The 12995-nt window shown below is 45.4% G+C and overlaps 1 protein-coding gene across 13 annotated transcripts in view; it reads right to left on the bottom strand.

The window, feature by feature from the left end:
- Window positions 1-12995, bottom strand: part of SGCZ (sarcoglycan zeta) — an 889976-nt gene that overhangs the window by 209082 nt on the left and 667899 nt on the right. The window lies entirely within an intron of this gene.

The raw sequence follows: 12995 nt of genomic DNA, 5'->3' as shown, positions 1-12995 counted from the left end.
GTTACATCATGTGATGGCAAAAATAATGTAGCCAGCAGGATATCAATGATTACATTGGACCTGCTGGAATTGCCAGTGAACAGAAAAACAAATGCATTGGCTTGGTTCACGCAATCATTTGGTAATTGACATTAGCCGTGCCAAGGCAGCAATCTCGGGCCTCATTCACATATAACGTGAAACCAGAGATGGTGAACCTGCGGTTAAGACATACACCCAGCATTTAATCAAGATGGTTGCTATGGGCCATGATCCCCAAGGGTGTGTGTCAAATGCATTCAGGCCTTTCCTGACTTGCTTGCTGGCTTCATCAAGGTGAAGACATTTTAATCCCTTCATCACATTTCTTCATACATCAAGAAATGTACTTGCTGCAAATCAGCAGCCACATATTGACATGCGATCTAAATCTTGGATTGGCAGGACTGCTGAGGGGCACCTCCACACGGAGGTGGGGTAGGGCGGGCACCTGTTATGGTTAATGGTTATTTTTGGAGAGTGCTTGGCATGTTACTGGATGCAGGCAGAGGTTGGGGGGGGGGGATGGGGAAGCCTGCTTGCCAGTCACCAGGACATGGTTGCCAAATATTACACACACACCTGCGGGTCCTCTTTTGACCTCCCTGGAGAAAGGCAGACTTCCCAAAACGGGGAGGATGGGGCTTTGAGCCCCCTTCTTCCAACCTGCTGGGAAGATAGGGGTGTACTGCTCTCTCCCTTCCTCAAGTATAAAGTTATAGACTGTAAGCACTTTGCTGAAGTAGCAATGTCTTCAAGATAGATATCCTCCCCCCCCATGCAACCACTCCCTCTTTCTGTCCCAGGGGGTGGTGGTGTGCAGCAATCCCGATGAGAGGGGCCCTGGAGGGAGTCTATCATTTGATACTGTTGAGCAGTGTGTTGTTTGTACAATGGGTTCTGCACAAAGGACTTAAGTGGTGCACCATATCAAGTACTACGCAGGTATGCCTCCCCAGTTGTCACTGTCCCCATCTGCCTTTCCTTTATTTGTGCAGGGGCACCCAGTTCCCAGGGAAAGCAGCAGAAAGTGGGCAGATGTCAAACTGATCATATCCCTCTAAATACTTCCACTGGTGGGGCACAGCATCACTATTGCCAGGCAGAAGTGAAGGGAAAAGGAAAATGCAGGGTGTGTGGCACTTTAGCTGATAAACGGCCTTTAAGAAGTGTGCGGATTTAGAGCTTCCCCTTTCTGGGTGGGTCTGGCCCACCCTCTATATTATTTCAGTTCCAGAACCAGCATGAAACCATGGTTATGGTGGCATCTGCATTCGGACATAATGATACCTCCTCCAAATTTCAGGTTGGAGCAGTGAAACTCACTACAAACCGAAAGTACAAATTGGAGTTTGGCGAGGGAAATCGCAGGTTGCTTTTGCCACAAAACTGCAGTTTCATGCATTCGGACATACATACATCCTAAGACACAAACCAACAAAGATAATCTTGGTGTGGGTTCACACAATCACACTAATGTTTATTACTGACTTTAAACCTAGATTAGAACAATGGAGATGTCTCCAAAATCTCATCTAGCATTTTAAGTAGCATTAAGTAGTTTGCCATTAGGCAGTGTTGAGATTTCCCCACTTTGTTTTAAAAACCTGTTTAAAGATTCATATTTCCCTGGCAAAGCAAAAACACTCTTCCATTGGTTGAGGTGATGATATCAACCCTGCTTAGCCTCCCTGCAGCCTTCTGATATGTGTGGCAGGACTGACTGAGTTGTATGGATTTGTTTTTGTTTTGATTCCTGAAAATGATTGAAAAAGGATTTGTAAAAAGAAATTCAGGAAATCTCCTATTTGTAGATTCCTGCATGGTTGCAAGTTTTTTTGTTTTTTGTTTTGCTGGTAATTAATTGGTATGGAGATAAAGGGACTGAAGACCACAAGTTTCGTATTATAACTTTTTAAAAAAAAATCTCCCCTCCCCCAAATATTGTCCCTTTACATGGTATGCCAGAATAGGGGGATATATATATATATATATATATATATATATATATATATATATATATATAATTTTTCTCCTCCTTAAAATAAAAAAGGGAGAGACTGAGATAAGTTAATCATTTGAATGATTTAATTCATGTCTAAGGTAAACAGGGAAACAGGCTGTATCACATAGGCCTTGGCTCCTTACCTGTATCCTCTTTCTTCATTGCTTCTGACAGTGGTCTCTTCTTTCCTTTTACCTGCCTACTTGGTTTTTACAACCCTCCAGCTTTGTTCCTCATAAGCACAAGGCGCTACTAAGCTCCTTGTAAGGACCAGGGGACCCTGGACTTTTAGGCAGGACATATAGACATCCAACAGATACAAACTGACCTGTCATATGAAGGTAAAATGAAACAAAATGAAGGAAGAGGCCATTGTCATTTAGAAGCAGCTGCTAAGCATCAACCTATGTGACAGAACAGGCCCAGTCTGCCTCAGAGACTGCATCAAATCATTCAAATATAATAATGGCTGCCCTTTTAAAAGGGGGGGGGAGGGAAATCTAATTAAAATATGCATAAAAATGCAATATTGCAAAATAATCATTATACTTCTCTTCTCCAGCCACTAATCATGCGTAGGGATGTGGCAAGGCTATGCGTGCCAGCGAGGGAGGCACCTGATTGGCTGGGTGCCGGTTGGCTGCTGTTGGCAGCGAGGAGAAGCAGGCGAGGCGGTGACGGGCCCAGCCATGTTGGGGAGGTGGCAGCAGCGGGCCCGGTCTTGGGGGCAGGGAGATGGCGGCGGGGGCAGGTAGATGGCGGCTGCGGCGATGGGACCAGGGGCGGGGAGATGGTGTTGGCCCGGCTGCAGTGGGGAGGCGGCGGTGGGGAGGCAGAGGCGGGCTTGGCTGCGGCGGGCAGGTAGCAGCAGAGAGGAGGCAGCAGCAGGCTGGCCGCCAGGGTGAGGAAGCGGCAGCAGGAGGGGAGGGGACGGGCCAGCTTGAAAGCTGGCCATAAACAGGGCATGGGGGAGCGGGCCGGGCGGGTGTCAGAGACACCCGGCGGAAGAGGGCGCAGATGTTCTGTGCCGGGTCTGTTAGTAAACATTTTATTTGTACTAACATTGAAATGGTCCTAACAAATAATGAAGAGATTTCTCCTTGAACAACTTTTCTCTGCTCACTGCATCTACCCAAGTTTTCTGTCACTTCTTGTCTGTAGGTGAACACACAAATATGTTTTCCAGTGTGCTTTTTGTTGTGCTCTTGTACAGTGGTACACTTGTACCTTCTGGATTTTTCAAAATCATGATTGTTTTTGACCAGATTGTTACAGGAAACTTCACTCTCCATACTCAGTATGACCAGGCCTCAAAGAAAGACAGCAGGTATGATGTCACAGCACAGCCAACATGGTTGGTGTCTGTTTGGAGTGTGTGTATGGCCTTTTCAAGAGTCCATATGCCTCATATATCTACTCGGATTTATATTACAACCATACATGCCATCAAAAACTGCTGTTCATCATGTTGATTCTGGCTAATTATCAACAACTTCCATGGCAGCTATCAGATCTTGCCTATGAAACATGGCCAGTTGTACTTCCACATGATCTACTTTCAATTTTTAATGGCTACCAGCTGTTTCTGCTTTCTATTCTTGACTTCCTGGCTCTTAACTGGTGCTTGCCCTCTCCCCTTTTTCATGTGTCCTTTTAACATTTTGATCTGACTAATCTGGCTGCTTGGCCATAATCCAAAATGAAGTCTTGATCCATCAGTACCCAGGGACAATCTACAACCTTTCCACTGCCACCAAATTGAGTGTTGCTCAGTTATTTAAGCCACCTTGATGAATTTCCTCCCTTATAGTAAGTGGTGTTTTGGTGTACATGTGGTACCATACAGAGATATTTGATACTGCTGAAGTAACAGTACAGTATTGTTTATTAAGGGAATAATTAAATCTTTTTAAGATGGGAGATTCAAAATTATATTAAAAAATAAGCAAACAAATCAACAGATAATCTTAAGAGACTCAAATCTAATTAGGTTGGGCTTCATCCTAACTCCTACCAAAACTATCCTAACTCCTACCAAAGCCAGATTCCCTTTCACCAGCTCAATAATATTCAATGAAGCACCTCGGTGTCACAAGCTTCAAAATAAGATACCTTTTTTCCTTTCCTGGCCTCTGACATCTGTTGAGGCAGGTAGCTTTAGAATGTTGGGCCCCAAGAGTTCTGCTGCAGCTGCCCAATTGCTATCCTGGGTCTTTGCCTTCTCTGCTGTCTCAAGCATGGAATCTTAAGTCTGGTCCTCCATTCTGCTGCTGGCCAGTTAACTACCCACCTGCCAGACTCCCTGAAGAAGTGGTACCTTCGCTAGCCAACTGCTCCCTGAGCTACCAGCTCTCTGAAGCTTCAGGCACAAAGCTCCTTAGGTAAAGTGCTTGGGCCACACTTAGCTCTTTTGAATGTATCACAGGGACAGCCAACTGCCTGCTCCTTCTCAACTTTCCTAGTGACCAGCTCTTTATTATTTATTTAATTAATTTATATACCACCTGACTCCAAAGGCTCTAGGCGGTTTTTAAAAAGTTCACACAATAAAACCAGAATCTTCATTATATATATATTTATCTAAGACATACCCATGGCTAATCCTATGCACAGAAACTCTCACAAGAGTTCAAAGAGGTGCCGGACAACCACAGGTGGGGGGGAAGAAAATGGTGACAGTGGCCGGCCAGCAGGGCCGGATTAAGCTAGTGCGGGGCCTGTAGCATATGTTATGAAGGGGCCCCAAATTTAAAAAATGCATAATGACATCCAGTATCTCTGGATCTATTGCTCATTGCTATCTGCAATGGGGAAAAATATTATACAGTATGTATAATATACAATATTATACAATATGTATAATATACAATATTATACAATATGTATAATATACAATATTATACAATATGTATAATATACAATATTATACAATATGTATAATATACAATACAAAACATGCAGCAGTCGTAGTCTGGAGCCTGATATACAAATGCAAAATATTATCTTTTGGATTTGTATATCAGGCTCCAGACTATGACTGCTGCATGTTTACACAGACAGGCGCTGTTCACGCACAGACTGACAGAGAGTATGTATGGCTGAAAGTCATAGGCGTAACTATAGGGGGGGCAGGGGGGCACGTGCCCTGGGCACCACTTGGCAGGGGGCGCCAAAAAGTGCCCCCGCTGATTTGCCGGGGAATTTTTTTTTAAAAAATTTATTTATTGTTTTGGCACAGCAGTCCCCCTCCCCCGGTCCCGGCACACACACACCCCATTGGCATTGCTTATCCAGCACTGGGCGCCGCGGCGTCTTCGTAGTCCAAGTCTCTGACTCTCACTCCCCGGTGTGCCCCGCCGCCCCGCCACCAGTCGCGCATACGTCGAGAGGAGGACACACACCAGAGCAAACTTCCTGAACAACTCCCTCTTCTGAACAACTTCCTGAACGCCCGAACCAGTTCCCCTTTTTGCTCATTCAAGTCCTTCCTCCCCTATAATCTAACCATGTTTTAACTGAAAAGGCTCAGGGAGGGGGAGATGGGGGGATGTGGAACCTTGGGTTCCACATCCCTCCATCTCTCCCTTCCTGGACTTTTTCACTATGTAATGCAAGCTAATTTAATTATATGTCATCATCAAAATGGATTAGCTGTTTCAGCCCATCAGGAAAGTCTAAACCACCACCACAAAAATAAGCAAACAAATCAACAGATAATCTTAAGAGACTCAAATCTAATTAGGTTGGGCTTCATCCTAACTCCTACCAAAACTATCCTAACTCCTACCAAAGCCAGATTCCCTTTCACCAGCTCAATAATATTCAATGAAGCACCTCGGTGTCACAAGCTTCAAAATAAGATACCTTTTTTCCTTTCCTGGCCTCTGACATCTGTTGAGGCAGGTAGCTTTAGAATGTTGGGCCCCAAGAGTTCTGCTGCAGCTGCCCAATTGCTATCCTGGGTCTTTGCCTTCTCTGCTGTCTCAAGCATGGAATCTTAAGTCTGGTCCTCCATTCTGCTGCTGGCCAGTTAACTACCCACCTGCCAGACTCCCTGAAGAAGTGGTACCTTCGCTAGCCAACTGCTCCCTGAGCTACCAGCTCTCTGAAGCTTCAGGCACAAAGCTCCTTAGGTAAAGTGCTTGGGCCACACTTAGCTCTTTTGAATGTATCACAGGGACAGCCAACTGCCTGCTCCTTCTCAACTTTCCTAGTGACCAGCTCTTTATTATTTATTTAATTAATTTATATACCACCTGACTCCAAAGGCTCTAGGCGGTTTTTAAAAAGTTCACACAATAAAACCAGAATCTTCATTATATATATATTTATCTAAGACATACCCATGGCTAATCCTATGCACAGAAACTCTCACAAGAGTTCAAAGAGGTGCCGGACAACCACAGGTGGGGGGGAAGAAAATGGTGACAGTGGCCGGCCAGCAGGGCCGGATTAAGCTAGTGCGGGGCCTGTAGCATATGTTATGAAGGGGCCCCAAATTTAAAAAATGCATAATGACATCCAGTATCTCTGGATCTATTGCTCATTGCTATCTGCAATGGGGAAAAATATTATACAGTATGTATAATATACAATATTATACAATATGTATAATATACAATATTATACAATATGTATAATATACAATATTATACAATATGTATAATATACAATATTATACAATATGTATAATATACAATACAAAACATGCAGCAGTCGTAGTCTGGAGCCTGATATACAAATGCAAAATATTATCTTTTGGATTTGTATATCAGGCTCCAGACTATGACTGCTGCATGTTTACACAGACAGGCGCTGTTCACGCACAGACTGACAGAGAGTATGTATGGCTGAAAGTCATAGGCGTAACTATAGGGGGGGCAGGGGGGCACGTGCCCTGGGCACCACTTGGCAGGGGGCGCCAAAAAGTGCCCCCGCTGATTTGCCGGGGAATTTTTTTTTAAAAAATTTATTTATTGTTTTGGCACAGCAGTCCCCCTCCCCCGGTCCCGGCACACACACACCCCATTGGCATTGCTTATCCAGCACTGGGCGCCGCGGCGTCTTCGTAGTCCAAGTCTCTGACTCTCACTCCCCGGTGTGCCCCGCCGCCCCGCCACCAGTCGCGCATACGTCGAGAGGAGGACACACACCAGAGCAAACTTCCTGAACAACTCCCTCTTCTGAACAACTTCCTGAACGCCCGAACCAGTTCCCCTTTTTGCTCATTCAAGTCCTTCCTCCCCTATAATCTAACCATGTTTTAACTGAAAAGGCTCAGGGAGGGGGAGATGGGGGGATGTGGAACCTTGGGTTCCACATCCCTCCATCTCTCCCTTCCTGGACTTTTTCACTATGTAATGCAAGCTAATTTAATTATATGTCATCATCAAAATGGATTAGCTGTTTCAGCCCATCAGGAAAGTCTAAACCACCACCACAAAAATAAGCAAACAAATCAACAGATAATCTTAAGAGACTCAAATCTAATTAGGTTGGGCTTCATCCTAACTCCTACCAAAACTATCCTAACTCCTACCAAAGCCAGATTCCCTTTCACCAGCTCAATAATATTCAATGAAGCACCTCGGTGTCACAAGCTTCAAAATAAGATACCTTTTTTCCTTTCCTGGCCTCTGACATCTGTTGAGGCAGGTAGCTTTAGAATGTTGGGCCCCAAGAGTTCTGCTGCAGCTGCCCAATTGCTATCCTGGGTCTTTGCCTTCTCTGCTGTCTCAAGCATGGAATCTTAAGTCTGGTCCTCCATTCTGCTGCTGGCCAGTTAACTACCCACCTGCCAGACTCCCTGAAGAAGTGGTACCTTCGCTAGCCAACTGCTCCCTGAGCTACCAGCTCTCTGAAGCTTCAGGCACAAAGCTCCTTAGGTAAAGTGCTTGGGCCACACTTAGCTCTTTTGAATGTATCACAGGGACAGCCAACTGCCTGCTCCTTCTCAACTTTCCTAGTGACCAGCTCTTTATTATTTATTTAATTAATTTATATACCACCTGACTCCAAAGGCTCTAGGCGGTTTTTAAAAAGTTCACACAATAAAACCAGAATCTTCATTATATATATATTTATCTAAGACATACCCATGGCTAATCCTATGCACAGAAACTCTCACAAGAGTTCAAAGAGGTGCCGGACAACCACAGGTGGGGGGGAAGAAAATGGTGACAGTGGCCGGCCAGCAGGGCCGGATTAAGCTAGTGCGGGGCCTGTAGCATATGTTATGAAGGGGCCCCAAATTTAAAAAATGCATAATGACATCCAGTATCTCTGGATCTATTGCTCATTGCTATCTGCAATGGGGAAAAATATTATACAGTATGTATAATATACAATATTATACAATATGTATAATATACAATATTATACAATATGTATAATATACAATATTATACAATATGTATAATATACAATACAAAACATGCAGCAGTCGTAGTCTGGAGCCTGATATACAAATGCAAAATATTATCTTTTGGATTTGTATATCAGGCTCCAGACTATGACTGCTGCATGTTTACACAGACAGGCGCTGTTCACGCACAGACTGACAGAGAGTATGTATGGCTGAAAGTCATAGGCGTAACTATAGGGGGGGCAGGGGGGCACGTGCCCTGGGCACCACTTGGCAGGGGGCGCCAAAAAGTGCCCCCGCTGATTTGCCGGGGAATTTTTTTTTAAAAAATTTATTTATTGTTTTGGCACAGCAGTCCCCCTCCCCCGGTCCCAGCACACACACACCCCATTGGCATTGCTTATCCAGCACTGGGCGCCGCGGCGTCTTCGTAGTCCAAGTCTCTGACTCTCACTCCCCGGTGTGCCCCGCCGCCCCGCCACCAGTCGCGCATACGTCGAGAGGAGGACACACACCAGAGCAAACTTCCTGAACAACTCCCTCTTCTGAACAACTTCCTGAACGCCCGAACCAGTTCCCCTTTTTGCTCATTCAAGTCCTTCCTCCCCTATAATCTAACCATGTTTTAACTGAAAAGGCTCAGGGAGGGGGAGATGGGGGGATGTGGAACCTTGGGTTCCACATCCCTCCATCTCTCCCTTCCTGGACTTTTTCACTATGTAATGCAAGCTAATTTAATTATATGTCATCATCAAAATGGATTAGCTGTTTCAGCCCATCAGGAAAGTCTAAACCACCACCGATTTAATTAACCAGACTGAAAATCAGATGAACAGAGAATGTTTTAATGAAAGGTGGTATATAAAATTAACAATAAGTAAAACTATCATTAGGAGCAATTAGCGATTACTTAAACATTGGTGCTGCCAAGCAATTTGTAAATAAAACTTGAAGCCCTTTGAAAATAAGCTGGAATTAATTGTAGGTTGGGCAGGGGGTGAAAGTATATACTTCTAAACATTTATTGTTAAATTTATATACCACCTTTCATTAAAAAACAGCCCCAAAGTGGTTTGGTTTTAGTCATGGATTTTAATTTTAATTGCTCTTTTTGTCAATGTGATGAAGATTAGTTAAATCTGAGTGGTCTTAGGCAACCAATGTTGCATCTGAAATGCCATTTCATTTTTTATTGTCATAAATACTCTCCAACCAATTTAAATAGCAAAGGTGTATATTATCGCTTTATTCAATTGCAGGGAATCTCAAAAAAGCAGGATTTGCAACTAAGGCAGTGCATATCTTCTCTAAAATGGCCCTTTTATAGTTTTTCTAACTTTGAAATCGTAACATAAAACAAAGCATAAATGCATAAATGCTTCCCCCTCCATTTGAAACCTTTTCTGGCGTAAATAGCGCGCAGTTTTGGAAAAGGGGAGTCTTTCTTTAACAGTGGGAGAATAAGGAGTCTTTAGCACTATCACCCTAGTCCCTCGAATTACTTTGGAGTCCTTGGTTTTCGTTTTGTTAAAATACAGTCACTCACAAGGGAAAGTCAGGAACAGAACCAGGGCGTGAGGGAGGGGCATCATAAGCATAATAATCATCACTGCATCATAATTCTGATGTTTGAGATACAAGCCAACTTCACAGGGTTGTTGTGAGGAAAAACCTAAGTATAATGTAGTATGTATCATCATTGCATCATAATTCTGATGTTTGAGATACAAGCCAACTTCACAGGGTTGTTGTGAGGAAAAACTTAAGTATGTAGTGCATTTTGAAATTTTTGGTAATTTTTGTAATTTTTTAAATTTTTAAAATAAAAGTTTTCTGAAACATGTGTGTCAGTCAGATGTATGTTGGGGGGCGGGGGGGGGCGCGCAATTTCAGTGCTTGCCCTGGGCGCCGTTTTCCCTAGTTACACCTCTGCTGAAAGTATATCATTTTTAGACACTGCCCCATCATTGAATACAATTGTTAGCATTATTTATGTCATTTAGTAGGGAGTAACTGGCCCTCTCCACCCCTAGCACAGCATCCCTCCAGTGACTGTTGCTGCCTGCTGGTGTCTGTCTTATGTTACTTTTTAGATTGTGAGCCCAAGTTGGGGACAGGGTTCCATCCATCTTATTTGTTTGTTGTTTGTTTCTCTGTGTAAACTGCCCTGAACCTTTTTTGGAAGGGCAGTATAGAAAGTGAATAAATAATAAAAAAATAATTTAACTCCAGCACACATTGGGTTCATCTGGATTGGGCAAGTTTCTTTCCACCCCCTCAACTCGATGTTTTATAAGAATGCATTTTGAGAGAGAGAGAGAAGGGGGAAAGACCAATATTATAAGCAAGCACTCTGCATTTCTGCCCCTTGATCGTCCCTAGTGCCCCCACCAACCACCCCATGCCCCCACCACTCAGCCAGCCAAGTCAACCAACTTTGCAAAACATCCCCCCCCCCTTTTACGTTCAATCTGCAGAGACAGCCATGGCAGGAGCTGGAGGGCTGAGAGTCTCTTTCCCCGGGCCCACTCCAAACATACCTGACCTGCCCAGCCAGCACGCACACCCACGGAGCAGCTCTATGATGATCACAAGTAAGCACGCGGTGCGTGCGATTCAGCGTGCGTCGCTGAATAGAGGGGGGAGGAGTGATTTTACCAATGCCGTGCAGGCGGCGCCTCAAGCATGAGGAGAGGGAGCGCGCGCGCCGGGGCTGCCTGCAACTCAGCCAGCCCCAGCCACGATAAGCAAGCACATGGGCAAAGAGGGAAGGCAGGCTGCAGTGCAGGCAGGCAGCCAGCTAATTAGAATCACTTAGAGGGACTGGGAGTGGGACTGGCCTGGAGGAGAGGAGACAGCCTAGAGACGAGAATAGAGGGGCGGGGTGGGGAGCAGCGGCAGCAGGAACGCTGCATTTTGTCTCCGGCAGTCTGTGCGAGGCGTTTGAATTCTTTTGAGTTCTGCTTTCATTTTCGTGCTTGGGAATGGGAAATTTCCTCGAAAGGCACGAATGGGAGCGGCCAGCTCTGTCTACTGCAGCTCTCACACAGGGAGCCGAAGAAGATAGATGGCTCTTCTCTCCCTAAGGATATCCCGGTCAAACTAGATCTGTATTGTTAGTGATGGACTTGATTTTCAGTTGCCACAGATGAGTAGTCTTTCTTGGGTTGCTTATCTTGTCAGGAGGAATCCCATCCTCAGTCAATAGAAAATGTAGCTGCAGAGTCGGGGCATGTTTTGTGTGGCCCTGACAGTGAAATGGAACCTGAGGAGGGAGCGCACGCGCGCCGGGAAGGCTGGCAGCCAATTAGAATTATAGAGAATAGAGATAAGGTCAGGTGGCTGACGCTAGGACGCTCGCCTCGCAGCCAACTCAGGAGGGACTCTCCTCCTCACTGCCTGCTGGCAGCTGCCGCCGCCGATTCTTCTCGTCATTTCCATCTTCCGTGAATCCCGTCCCGACAGGAGGAGATTAGAGTGGGCTATATGGGCAGCAGCAGGCAATGCAATGCAGTGAGGAGACTGAGAGTCAACAGAACGGAAAGAAGGGGCAGGCAGGCAGAGCGTGCGGGGCCTTTGAAAGTGCAGGGCCCTTGAAAGTGCGGGGCCCGTAGCAAATGCTACATTTGCTACTACGTTAATCCGGCCCTGCCGGCCAGCTGGCTGACAGGGGGAGTGCCAAAAACAGCAACAGCAGCAGCGGTGGGTGGAAGGAGGAGGTGGGGACAGATGGATGGAAGAAGGAGGCAGCAGTGGGCGGGTGGGGGGAAGAAGGAGGTAGCAACATGCGGGCGGGCAAAGGAGGTGGCAGCAACGGGTGGGTGGGAGACAAAATGGCAACAGCGGGGGGGGGCACGGTGACAGGCAACAAACTAGAGTTGCAGATGCTCTGCACCTAGCCCAGCTAGTAAAAACTATTGAACAATTAAAATGTAAAACATTCGAAGATCAAAGGTAAAAGTAAAGTGTGCTGTCAAGTTGCCGTCGACTCCTGGTGACCACAGAGCCCTGTGGTTGTCTTTGGTAGAATACAGGAGGGATTTACCATTGCCTCCTCTTGCGCAGTATGAGATGGTGCCTTTCTGCATCTTCCTATATCACTGCTGCCTGGCACAGGTGTTTCCCATAGTCTGGGGAACATACCAGCAGGGATTCGAACCAGCAACCTCTGGCTTGCTAATCAAGACAATTCCCCAGTGCACCATTAGGTGTCATTCAAAGATTACCACAATAAAAAAATTTAAACAGCAATTAAAAATTTAGAACACTCAGAGATTATTAAAAGCCTGGCTAAAAAAATGTGTTTAAGGGCTCTTTTAAAGGCTGGTGAAGATGTTAAGCCACAAATGTCTGTAGGGAGTGCATTCCACAGACCAGGAGTGACTATAGAGAAGGCCCGCTCCAGAATCACTGCCAGACAAGCTGGCAATATATGGAGACAGACCTCTCTTGATGATCTTAATGTGTGGTGGGGATCTTGCAGAAGAAGGCACTCTCCCAGGTAACCCAATACTAAGCTGTCTTTAGTGTCTTCCTCCTACTCTTTTCACTGGGCTGTCCTCTTCCTTCTCCTCCTCCTTCCTCCAGAGTTCTCCATCTGACATCCCA

This window comes from Hemicordylus capensis, chromosome 5, assembly GCF_027244095.1.
Source record: "Hemicordylus capensis ecotype Gifberg chromosome 5, rHemCap1.1.pri, whole genome shotgun sequence".
In the NCBI taxonomy this organism is placed as follows: domain Eukaryota; kingdom Metazoa; phylum Chordata; class Lepidosauria; order Squamata; family Cordylidae; genus Hemicordylus; species Hemicordylus capensis.
Note: the sequence above shows the minus strand (reverse complement) of the source record. Positions and strands in the feature narration are given on the sequence as shown.